The following is a 10,990-nucleotide window of genomic DNA, read 5'->3' as shown; positions in this document are numbered from 1 at the left end:
ATTGATAATCCTTGTTCAACTATTTCTAATTTGTATGGATTTGATTTCTCTCAGAAGTTAGCCTTGGAGCAATCTCCTTCTGGTTCCCCCCTATTGTTAAAATTCCTAAGAAGAGGGGTTGGAAACCAAAACTGGCTAAAATCAAGGAGGAGATTTTGGCTGGTATTCAATCCACTATTGTAGAGAAATTTTCTTCCCAAGTCAAAACAAGGAGGGTATGTTTCTCTCCTTGTGATAAATGAGGATTTTACCTTGGAATGTCAGGGGCTTAAATGCCCTTGACAAAAGGGGAAGGATCAAGAAATTTCTTGATTCTTCAAAAGTGGATATCATCTTATTGCAAGAGTCTAAACTTTCTCAAGATTCTTTAGATAACATAATTTCTAAATGGTCCCTTGGGAAGTTGTTCATGTTCCTTCTTTGGGTGCTTCTGGTGGTCTTATAACTTTATGGAATCCTAAATCAGTCAAAGTTAAGATGTTATCTTTTTCTTCTCATTGGCAGTTGTTAAAGGTTGACTGGTTTGAAGTCTCTTTTGTTCTGTTTAATATTTATGGTCTGACTTCTCCTTCAAATAAAACTGACTTATGGGATTCCTTATCTGAATTGTTTTTACAATATGATGGATTTTTTATTGTACTTGGGGGTGATTTTAATGCTCTCCTTTCCCCGGATGAAAAAAGAGGTGGTAATCCTACAACTCAAAAGGTTATTGATGACTTTTCTTCCTTTGTTCAAAACAGTGCATTATTTGATAATTTCCCTTATAATGGTTCTTTCACTTGGACTAATAGGAGATCTAAATGCCAGATTGCCTCTCGCCTTGATAGATTTCTTATTTCCCTAAACCTGCGTTTGAGCAACTTTTCCTTTTCTTTTGAGATTCTTACCTCCTCAGATTCTGACCATTTCCCAATTTTGCTCAATTTTGATAAATTGGATCATGTTTCCTCTGTTAGACCTTCTTTTAAGTTTGAGAAAATATGGTTCACTCATCCTCATTTTCTTTCTTTATTAAAGAAATGGTGGATAAGTGCTCCATTTTGCAAAGGTACTAAGATGTTTCAATTTTATTCCAAACTAAAATTTGTGAAATCTCAAATTATGGCTTGGAATAAATTGGTCTTTAAGAATATTTTTCAAGAAAAAGAGGCAGTTGCCAATGATTTGAAGGTTGTTAATGAGGACATTATTAGACATGGAACTAATTCCTTCACTAATGATACTCAAAATAAATTGCAAGCTTACTAGGAGATCCTTTGCTCTCGGGTTGAAATCTATTGGAAACAAAAGTCTCATGAGGTTTGGCTTAAAGAAGGTGACAGGAATACTGTCTTCTTTCAAGCTACATCCAAGATTAAACGAGTTGCTTCTACAATTTTTAGTATTAAGGATTCTAAGTCTAGTTATTCCCTTAATTCAGATCAACAGATTAGAGAGGAGGGGGTGTCTTTTTTTAAGGAACTGTTATCTCCTCCTTTTTCTTCTTCCTCTATGGATCATCATGTGGAGTTGCTTTTAGATTCTATCCCCTCCCTTGTTTCTCATGAGGATAATGACTTTCTTATGAGGCCTTTTTCTTTAGATGAGCTTCATTCTGTTGTTTTTTCCATGGCCCTTGACAAAGCTCCAGGTGGTGATGGGTTTACTATCTTGTTCTTTCAAAAATGATTGGATTTTATTGGTTTTGACTTATTAATGGCTTTGGAAGAGTCTAGGAGGGGTGGGTATATCCTTAAAAAAATTAGCATCACTTATATTGCCCTTATCCCGAAATCTAAGAATCCCCAAACTTTTGTTGAATTTAGACCCATTTCTTTGTGCAACTCTATTTACAAAATCTTCACCAAGGTTATTTATTTAAGACTTAAAATTATCCTTCCTCATATCATCTCTCCTCAACAAGGAGGTTTTGTTCCAAGTCGAGAAACTCATGAGGGAGCAATTGTTGCTTATGAAACTTTACATTCCATAAATTCGTTCAATATCCTAGCTTTTGTGGTCAAACTTGACATGATGAAGGCTTATGATAAAGTTTGCTGGGCTTTTTTGCTCAAAGTTTTGAGAAAATTTGGTTTCTTTGAAAGCTGATGTAAATGGATCAAGAGTTGTATTTCTACTACTTCATTTTCTGTCATAATTAATGGAGCACCCTCTAGATACTTTTCTTCAACCAAGGGTGTTAGACAAGGAGATCCTTTATCTCCTTTCTTATTTATCATTATGGTAGAAGCTTTTAGTCGATTGGTTATTAAGAAAAGGGATCTGGGCTTTTGGAAAGGGGTGTTAATTCCTAATTCTGATATTTTAGTCACTCATAACCTTTTTGCTGATGATACACTTTTATTTGGGTCTTCTTCTATTCAAGAGGCTACTCATATTATATTTATTCTGGATACATATAGTGGTGGATCTGGCCAACAAATTAGCCCCCATAAATCCAAGATCTTCATTTTTAATAATCCTCAGTTGGTGGCTAAAAGACTTGTGAATATCTTAGGTTTCCCAGTAGACTCTCTTCCTTCTACTTATTTGGGGATTCCTTTCTTTATGGGATCTGCTAAGTCTTCTTTTTGGAATTCGGTTATTGAGAGACTTAAATCTTGTATTTCCGCTTGGAAGGCTAGGTGGTTGTCTCTTTTAGGTAGGATACTTCTCATTAAAACGGTCCTATCTATCATTCCTAATTACTATATCTCAGTTCTTCAAGGTCCCAAATCAGTCATCTCCCAATTTGAAAAGATTATTCGATCTTTTCTTTGGAAAAATAACATGATAGAAGATAAAAAGATTCCACTGATTTCTTTGACCAAGATGTCTCTTTCCAAGCAAGTTGGTGGTGCTGGGATTCGAGACTTATCTAAAAGAAATAGGGGTTCTGGGGGTAAACTAGTTTGGTCAGTGTATACTAAGCCCTAATCTTTGTGGTGCCAAATTATGCAGGCTAAGTATTTGGATTCCCAGAATCCTGCTAGGATCTTCACAATTTCTAATCCTCCACAGGGGTCTTCTATTTGGAACTTTATGATCTCATGTAGGGAAGTGGTCTCTAATTTTCTCTTCTGGGAGGTCCATTCAGAGGAGGATATTGTTTTTTGGAAAGACTCCTGGAATGGCTTTCCCCCTCTTTCCCAACATGATTTTCTTTCTTCTGTTTCAGTTGTTCTTTCTCAATCATGGGGAGTTAGATTGGTTGATTATGTAGATAGTGTTGATCTGTTTTCTCACAAGGTCTCATGGAGGGATCCCTCTACTCTTCCATTGTCCTTGCAGGAAATTCAAAATTTTAAATCTATTTTGCGAGACCGAGTGGCTTTCCTTTCTAAGATCAAAGATCAACTTATTTGGTGCCCTTCTAAATCGAGAAATTACTCTGTTAAAGAAGGATATTGTGTTGTTCAACAAATGGCCAATCAAAATACTCCTCATCGTGCCTTTTTGTTCTATTGGAATAATTCAGTATTACCTAAAGCTGGTGTTTTTTCTTGGCTCGCACTGCAAAAAAGAATTTTGTCTAGTGATTAGTCAAATTTAATATTGCAGCCTCCTTTTCTTGTGTCTTATGTGGTAAAGCTCTTGAAAATGTCAATCATCTTTTTCTTCATTGTGAGTTTGCGAGTAGTTGTTGGCATTTTGTCCTCCAAAAGTTATCTCTTTCATTCCCTTTGCCTTTATCTTTATGGGAAATGTTTAAGTCTTGGCCAGTTTTGTATTCATCTTCTCTATGTGCTTGTCTGTGGTTTATAATTCTCTCTTCAATCCTATGGGCCATTTGGTGGGAAAGAAACAAGCACATTTTTAGATGTGACCCATTGGATTTATCTGTTTTTCTTGGGATTTTGGAAAGAAGTATTACTAAGCAAGTTAATGCTCATGTTCAGAAATATTTTAATATGAATTCAGAGTTCTCTTCCTGGGACAATTTTATGATTTCTTCTTGGAAAAGTATCATTATTCCTGTATCACCTGCCTTTCCAAGGATTTGGAAAACACCTGTAGATAGAATTTTCATAAAATGGCATCCTCCTAATGCCCCTTTTTGTAAATTGAATTTTGATGGATCCTCCTGTGGAAATCCTAGTGATTCAAGAATAGGGATAGTTTTTCATGATTATTTGGGTTCTTTATTAGCATTAAAAGATATGCCAATCTCTTCTGGCACAAATAATATGGCCGAGGCTTGTGTTCTTTTAGAAGGTCTTGTTATGGCTAAGGATTTGAATTTCAAATACCTTCATATTGAAGGTGAATCGACTATTGTCATTAATGCTTGCAAGGCAAGAAAAGATGATAATTGGCATTTCCGGTATATTCTTGAACAAATTTGGACTCTTCTTGATACGTTTGAGCACCTCATCATCTCACATATTTATCGTGAAGGTAATGCATTGGCTGATTGCCTCTCTAATATGGGTTGTGACAAAACTGTTATTGATTCCTCACGATTGGGGTGTGATTTGATGAGCTTCCCAAACCTATTAAGTATAGCCTATAGAGAGTCAAGTATTTAATCTTTCTTATTATATGATTTCTCATTTATACGAGTTGATATTCTCTTCTCTTGGTGAGGTATTCCTGTTTATAATTCTGTTTGGTTTTGATTTGAGGTACTTTGCTTTACTCGATCATCACTTGGCATTCATTAATGATGAGTTGGTTGTTATTGATGTTGTTCGTGTGTTTGGTACTCTCTTCTGGTGCGAAAACTAGAGATATTTATTTTCACATTGGGAATCTGTCCTTCATATGCCATTTAAATTTTGGCGTGGCGTTGTTTTCATGATAATCTTTGTACGCCGCTTCTTTTGGTTTGTCAAATTTTTTATGATATATCTCCTATTTCTTTTCATTTACAACATAAAAATTTTGGCCTTCATTTCTCTCTAGCATTTCCACATTCACCTCTTCTCCTTTGGCATTTGTTTATAATGACGGACCACAAATCTCATGTCGTTGGTGTCAGTCATGTTTTGGACCCTTGTGTTTCTTGTAAATTCTCTGCATTCTATAGTATATATATATTTTGGTTGCAGGTGTTTTTGGTGCAGGGGCATGTCAATTTTGGTTGTAGGGCCTTCAAGATATCCCATGAAGATGGATCTATCCTTCGATGCTGGTTTAGTCCTCTTGCTTTTTGGATCTCTCTTCTTCATTCATTGGGCAACCTAAGTTATTTCTTTTTCATCTCCTTGTTTTGTAAACAAGCTTGCATGATCCTATTCTATAAAATAAGCTTGCATGCTCCTATTTGTAAATGAGCCTTCATGCTCCTTTGTTGATCTCTATTTTGAAACTAGCTCTGGCTAGAGGATTGTTCACTACTTCTCTTCTATAGTCATGTTGATGAGCAATGACCAGAGTTTTTCTTGCTGGTTCTTTTCTCTAGGAGCTTCGTTTGAACAAGTTTTAAAATATATTGTAAAAATTATTTATTATTAATAAAATATATCAAGTGGCATTGCCACCTTGCTAAAAGAAAAGAAGTTATATTTGTTAAATTTTTATTTTTATTTTAATCATAATTATAAAATATGATCTAATTATTAATATAAAAAAATATTATATAATTAAATTAAAAGTAACACTTTTGTATTCTAAAATATGATCTAATTATTAATATTAATTATTAATAGATAAATATAATAAAAAAGTTACCTCCATGGTTATAAAAGTTCAATCATGATGTGATGAACACAAATAAAATTCATGGATTTCCTTTCTAATTATATTTTCACTTATATAAAATATTTTTTATATAAATTAATTTTATTTTATATTTTATTAAATGTTTTCACTAGCCATCAAATTAAACAAAAAAAATATTTTTTTTCCAATCATTATCACTCCTCTCTTAAATGTTCACAATATAACAACTCCAACAATTAGCAAAAAAATAAACATATTTCAAAAGCCCATTTTCTCAAAAATAAAACTGCAACCCTTAAATAAATAAATAAAATGTTACCTTTATAAAAGAGGATTAAAAATGTCTGACTTGCACACATTTAAGACAATACTTTTTTTTAGTTCCTTCCAAGGTAGGATACTATTGCATTCATGCAACTCAATTATAAAAATGACATTTTTCTTAATTCTTATTGATAAAATAAAGTCAATAACTGCAATAAATAAATGTCCTAGCCAGTGGCATAATTGACCAATTTATTTAATTCATCGAGCACAAGTTTGTACCTTCCAACCAGTTAATTTGATTCACCCTGGAGAATTTGATACCGTCCATCCAATTATATTGTATAGAATTTGTTTTTTGATAGCCATTTAATTTATATTTAATGCATGCTAAAAAGGACACAAGAGAGCACAATTTCAAACGTTAGTATGTTAGTGACACAAATGAAAGACAAATGAAACTATGATCCTAAACATGCATATCAAGAGAGATATAAAGCAGACAATGAAAAGCACACAAAAACAGAGGAAAGACACTAAACCCTCCAAGATGCCCTCTAATATGCTCATAGTTGATCCTCCCTTGTTCCTCTCCTCTCCAAGTTCCACATGAGTGTAGCCCTCAACTTTTTACACTATTATGGATGTCTTATCAAGATTCAAGATTATGAAAATGACTAATTTATGTAAATGCAAGCAAGCTAAATATGAGAAAATACCTAATTAATCTATGTTAATTTTATCCAAAATAACAAAGAAAATTATTTCTAAATGCTCTCTCAAATTTGGTATAAGTTTGATGGATACAAGATTTTTGGATCTGGATTATGAAGGAATGGGCTCTATTTATAGGGAAAATAGAGAAATGGATGGTTGAGATTGAGTATTCTCAACAAGGATTAGGATTGATGGGTTTGTGATCCATGTGAGGGCTTTCAACCCAATCCCAGGATGACAAATGTCAACATGAGATGGCTTGAGAGGAGAGGGAAGAAGCATTAAATGCTTTAGATGACTTGAAGGTTACCTTAGGAGGTAAGGTTAGTGTTGAGTTGAATGAATAAAACCTTTATCTAATGAATAATGCCTTTATCCAATGAAAAAACTCTTGTGCAAGATTTAGTGGGGATAACCATGGTCAAAGCAATGAATGCTTGAAGAGACCCATGAGTTAATTGGGGGTTGAGTTAGAGGGAAAGTCTCTAACCATGTGGGTGAGTTGAGTTTAACCATTAATGGTCATGTAAGAGCCATAAATGGTTATGTAAGAACCATTAATGGTTTGGAAGAGTTTAGGGGCTAACTTGTTGAAGACATAAAGCCTTTAAGGCTTTTCAAAGACTTTGAGGCTTTGAGAAGTGACTCCAAGTTGCTTAGGAATGTGACAATAATTAGGGAGGGGATTAGGCTAATTTAGAATGGTTTAGAAGAATCTAGAATGGGTTAGAAGAGTCTAGTGGGTTTGGTGGGTGAGAGAAAATAGGATTTTAATTAAAATAAAATTCATTATTTCAACTAAATGGGTGCAACTTGAATTTGTAGGAGAATGTAATTGGGGTGGGTTTTTAAAGCTTTAAATAAATATTTATTTATTTATTTAAGTGATGAAAGGAGGTTAAATTAAACAAATATGCTTTATTTATTTAATTGATTTAGAGTAATTTAAATAAATTGAATAATCTATTTAATTAATAGGAGAAGAGGTTGAGGATGAAATTAATTAAATATTAATTTAATTAACTGATTATTGATGGTTAAATAATCAAATAAATAGTAAATATTCATTTAATTAAGTGGACAAATTTATGTGACTACAATATTTTTTTGACAGCCGTTCAATTTGCAACCCATTTAATTTTCGAGTTTTTGAAGAAATAGATAAAAGATCAAGTCAATAATATTTAATAATATTTTTTCTAAAATAGTAAATTTGAGTTTATCTATCTATTATGGAAAGTGGACTTATCCTAGCATTATCAGGTGACTTCTTCAATTATTGATTTTCTTATCATAGTAAAATATAAATACATAAATATTTAGTATTTGCTAGTTATTAATATTTAATAATGCTTAATTTATTCAAGTGAAGATCTTAAATAACTATAATGGAGATAGAGGAATATTAAGTTTTTTAAATTCAAAATCATATATATCATTTTTAATTAATTGGTCATATAATTGAAAATTTCATTAAAAAAATTAAAATAATCTTTTAAGTTTAAATTTTATCTTTTAATTAAATGTTATTTTGTTTATATATCATATAATAATTAAATATAGATTTTTTTATTACGGAAGGGGATTGCAATCCATGGGGTTCCTATTCCTATTTCACATTGTTTATTTGCAGATGACACTCTGCTTTTTGGTTAGGCTTCTTTAAGGGAGGCTAATACGATAAACGAGATTATTCAAAAGTATGCAGCTTTTTCTGGCCAAAAAGTTAATATTGAGAAGTAAAAAATATTCTTCCTTAACACATCACAGTTAGTTCAGCAAAGATTGCAGACCTTTTGGGGTTTTGAACCTAGTATCCTTCCTTGTAAGTATCTCGGTATACCTTTTTTCATTAAACAAGATAAACTATCCTTTTGGGATAAGATCACTTCTATCATCTCAAAGAGGATTTTATCTTGGAGCCATAAATGGTTAAGCCTTGCAGGGAAACTTGTCCTGAATAAATATGTATTGAATTTGGTCCCTATTTATCTTATGTCAGTAATAAAAACTCCTAAATCGATGTTAGTAAGCCTGTAGGACACTCTTAGGTCCTTTCTCTGGAATAGTAATAAAGATGGGAAGAATAAACTACCTTTAGTAGCTTGGGATAAAGTCTGTCTGCCCAAGGATCAGGGGGGGAGGGGTATAGGAATTAGAAACTTGGATAAACAGAATATGGCTCTGGGAGCTAAATTGGTTTGGAAGTTGTATGAGAATTCTGATTCTTTTTGGGCACAAATAATGTTTGCAAAATACTTGAATAATGGACCAAGGGAGTATGTTTTTCAAATTTCAAATTTACTTTTAGGTTCGATTATGTGGAATTTTATTTGCAAATGTCAGAATGTTATTTTGCCACACCTTTCTTGGATTGTTCATAATGGGAAAAAGGTTAGATTTTGGGATGAGGTGTAGAATGGTCATACTCCCTTACGAAATATAAGGAATTGGTCCCCTTTGATATCTACCCTTTCTTCCCTTTGGGGGGTCTTTGTGGCAGATTACTTCGAGGTAATTTATAATGGTGATATGAAGTTGGCTAAATGGAAGTCCATTGAGTTATTGGATGTTGAGAAAGATCTCAATCTGCATTATGCAAAGGTTTTGGAAGAAAGAATGATTATCCTATCTAACTCTGAAGATGAACTTGTATGGACTAGGAACATCTCGGGCAAATATATGGTTAAGGATGGATATAACTCTCTTGTGTTGGCCAAAGACTCATCCTATTGGCCACATAAGCTTTTTTGGCATTCAACCTATCTACTGAAAGTCGGGACTTTTGCCTGGTTAGCAGTCCAGGGTAGGGTACTTACAGGCATGCGCTTGGATAAACTTGGTATCACTAATATTTTTACTTGTGTGTTATGCAAAAAAAAATTGGAATCCTCCTCTCACCTTTTCCTTCATTGTGATTTTACATTTCAATGCTGGCAGTGGCTTTTTGACTGTTAGGGTTCCCACAGATACTGAGAGGGGGGGAGTGAATCAGTATCTGACCGGTAATGAAATTTTCTTAAAACTGAATATGCAAAACATAAAGTAACAGTATACCGGCATGCAAGAATTAATGCAAATAACAGAATCAAAAACATCCACATGAAAAGAACACCATAACACAAGATGTTTAACGAGGAAACCTGGTGTGGGAAAAACCTCGGTGGGAATTGTCACCCACAATATTCACTTACTGGCCAATAAGAGAATATTACTTACAATAGGGGCCTCCACATGTAGGAAGGCCAACTGCCTAGAGCTCACTGCTCAATAAGAAGTCACACTGACTTACGATGAGGATTTACACAAATCCAATATTCTGTATTGCTTTACAATAGCATCTTCAATGCTAGATTCAGTACCAGTTCTTTCTTTGTTCTTTACATATACCCTTGTCCTACAATTAGCACATTAGGTCTGCCTTATAATTTATTTATACTTCCTATCCATATCCTACAAATGCCTACAATGATCTCTTTTATATACAAGAGTCATTTTACAATTTGGCAAGTCAGCTTATAATAATAAACAAAATATTACATAACAAAAATCCTGTCGGCCTCAGTGTCGATATACATATTTCCTTCTGTGCCGGTGTACATCTTCTGTGCTGGTGTAGATTGATTTTGTTGATGCCGGTGCACTGTTGTTTGAGTAATGCTTTGCCGGTATAATGTCTTGCCGGTGTCATAGGATTGCAAGGTTGCCTGAGTAATGCTTTGCCGGTGCCATAGGATTGCAAGGTTGCTTGAGTAATGCTTTGCCGGTGCCATAGGATTGCAAGGTTGCTTGAGTAATGCTTTTCCAGTGCCATAGGATTGCAAGGTTGCCATCAATGACAAAACCTTCAATCACACACAATGTCTCATTGGAGTGTCCATATTCCAACAATCTCCCCCTTTGGCATTGATGGCAACACTCATGAGAAATTTCAAAAAGATATCCAAAAATGTTACCAAAAATGTGAGAGCTCCCCCTGAGCATGTGATCTCTGTGTTTTGAATTTTCTCATCTACTACTCCCCCTTTGGCATCAATGACAAAGGTTAGTAGATTTTCTAGTTGTACCAATTCATAACCTCAACCTTGTAGTTGGGTAGTTATTATCTGAAGAATATCTCCCAAAATTAATTTTATGCCATCCATAAACTTCTTGCTCTCCTTTATTTCTATCTCAGTTCTGTATACTATATCGGTGAGATACTGCAAGTGCTCTGCCGGTGTTTTGCTACCCTATGTTAGTGCCTCTGAGATTTCATTCTACAGAGATGCTAAATAGTCCAATCTTGGACTTAGTTTAGATCTCAAGAATTTTGCCTTGTTTATTATTTTATCTTTCTCTCTTTCTAATTTGAGCAATTCTT

This window comes from Cryptomeria japonica, chromosome 10, assembly GCF_030272615.1.
Source record: "Cryptomeria japonica chromosome 10, Sugi_1.0, whole genome shotgun sequence".
Taxonomy (NCBI): Eukaryota; Viridiplantae; Streptophyta; class Pinopsida; order Cupressales; family Cupressaceae; genus Cryptomeria; species Cryptomeria japonica.
This window is presented reverse-complemented; position numbering follows the sequence as displayed.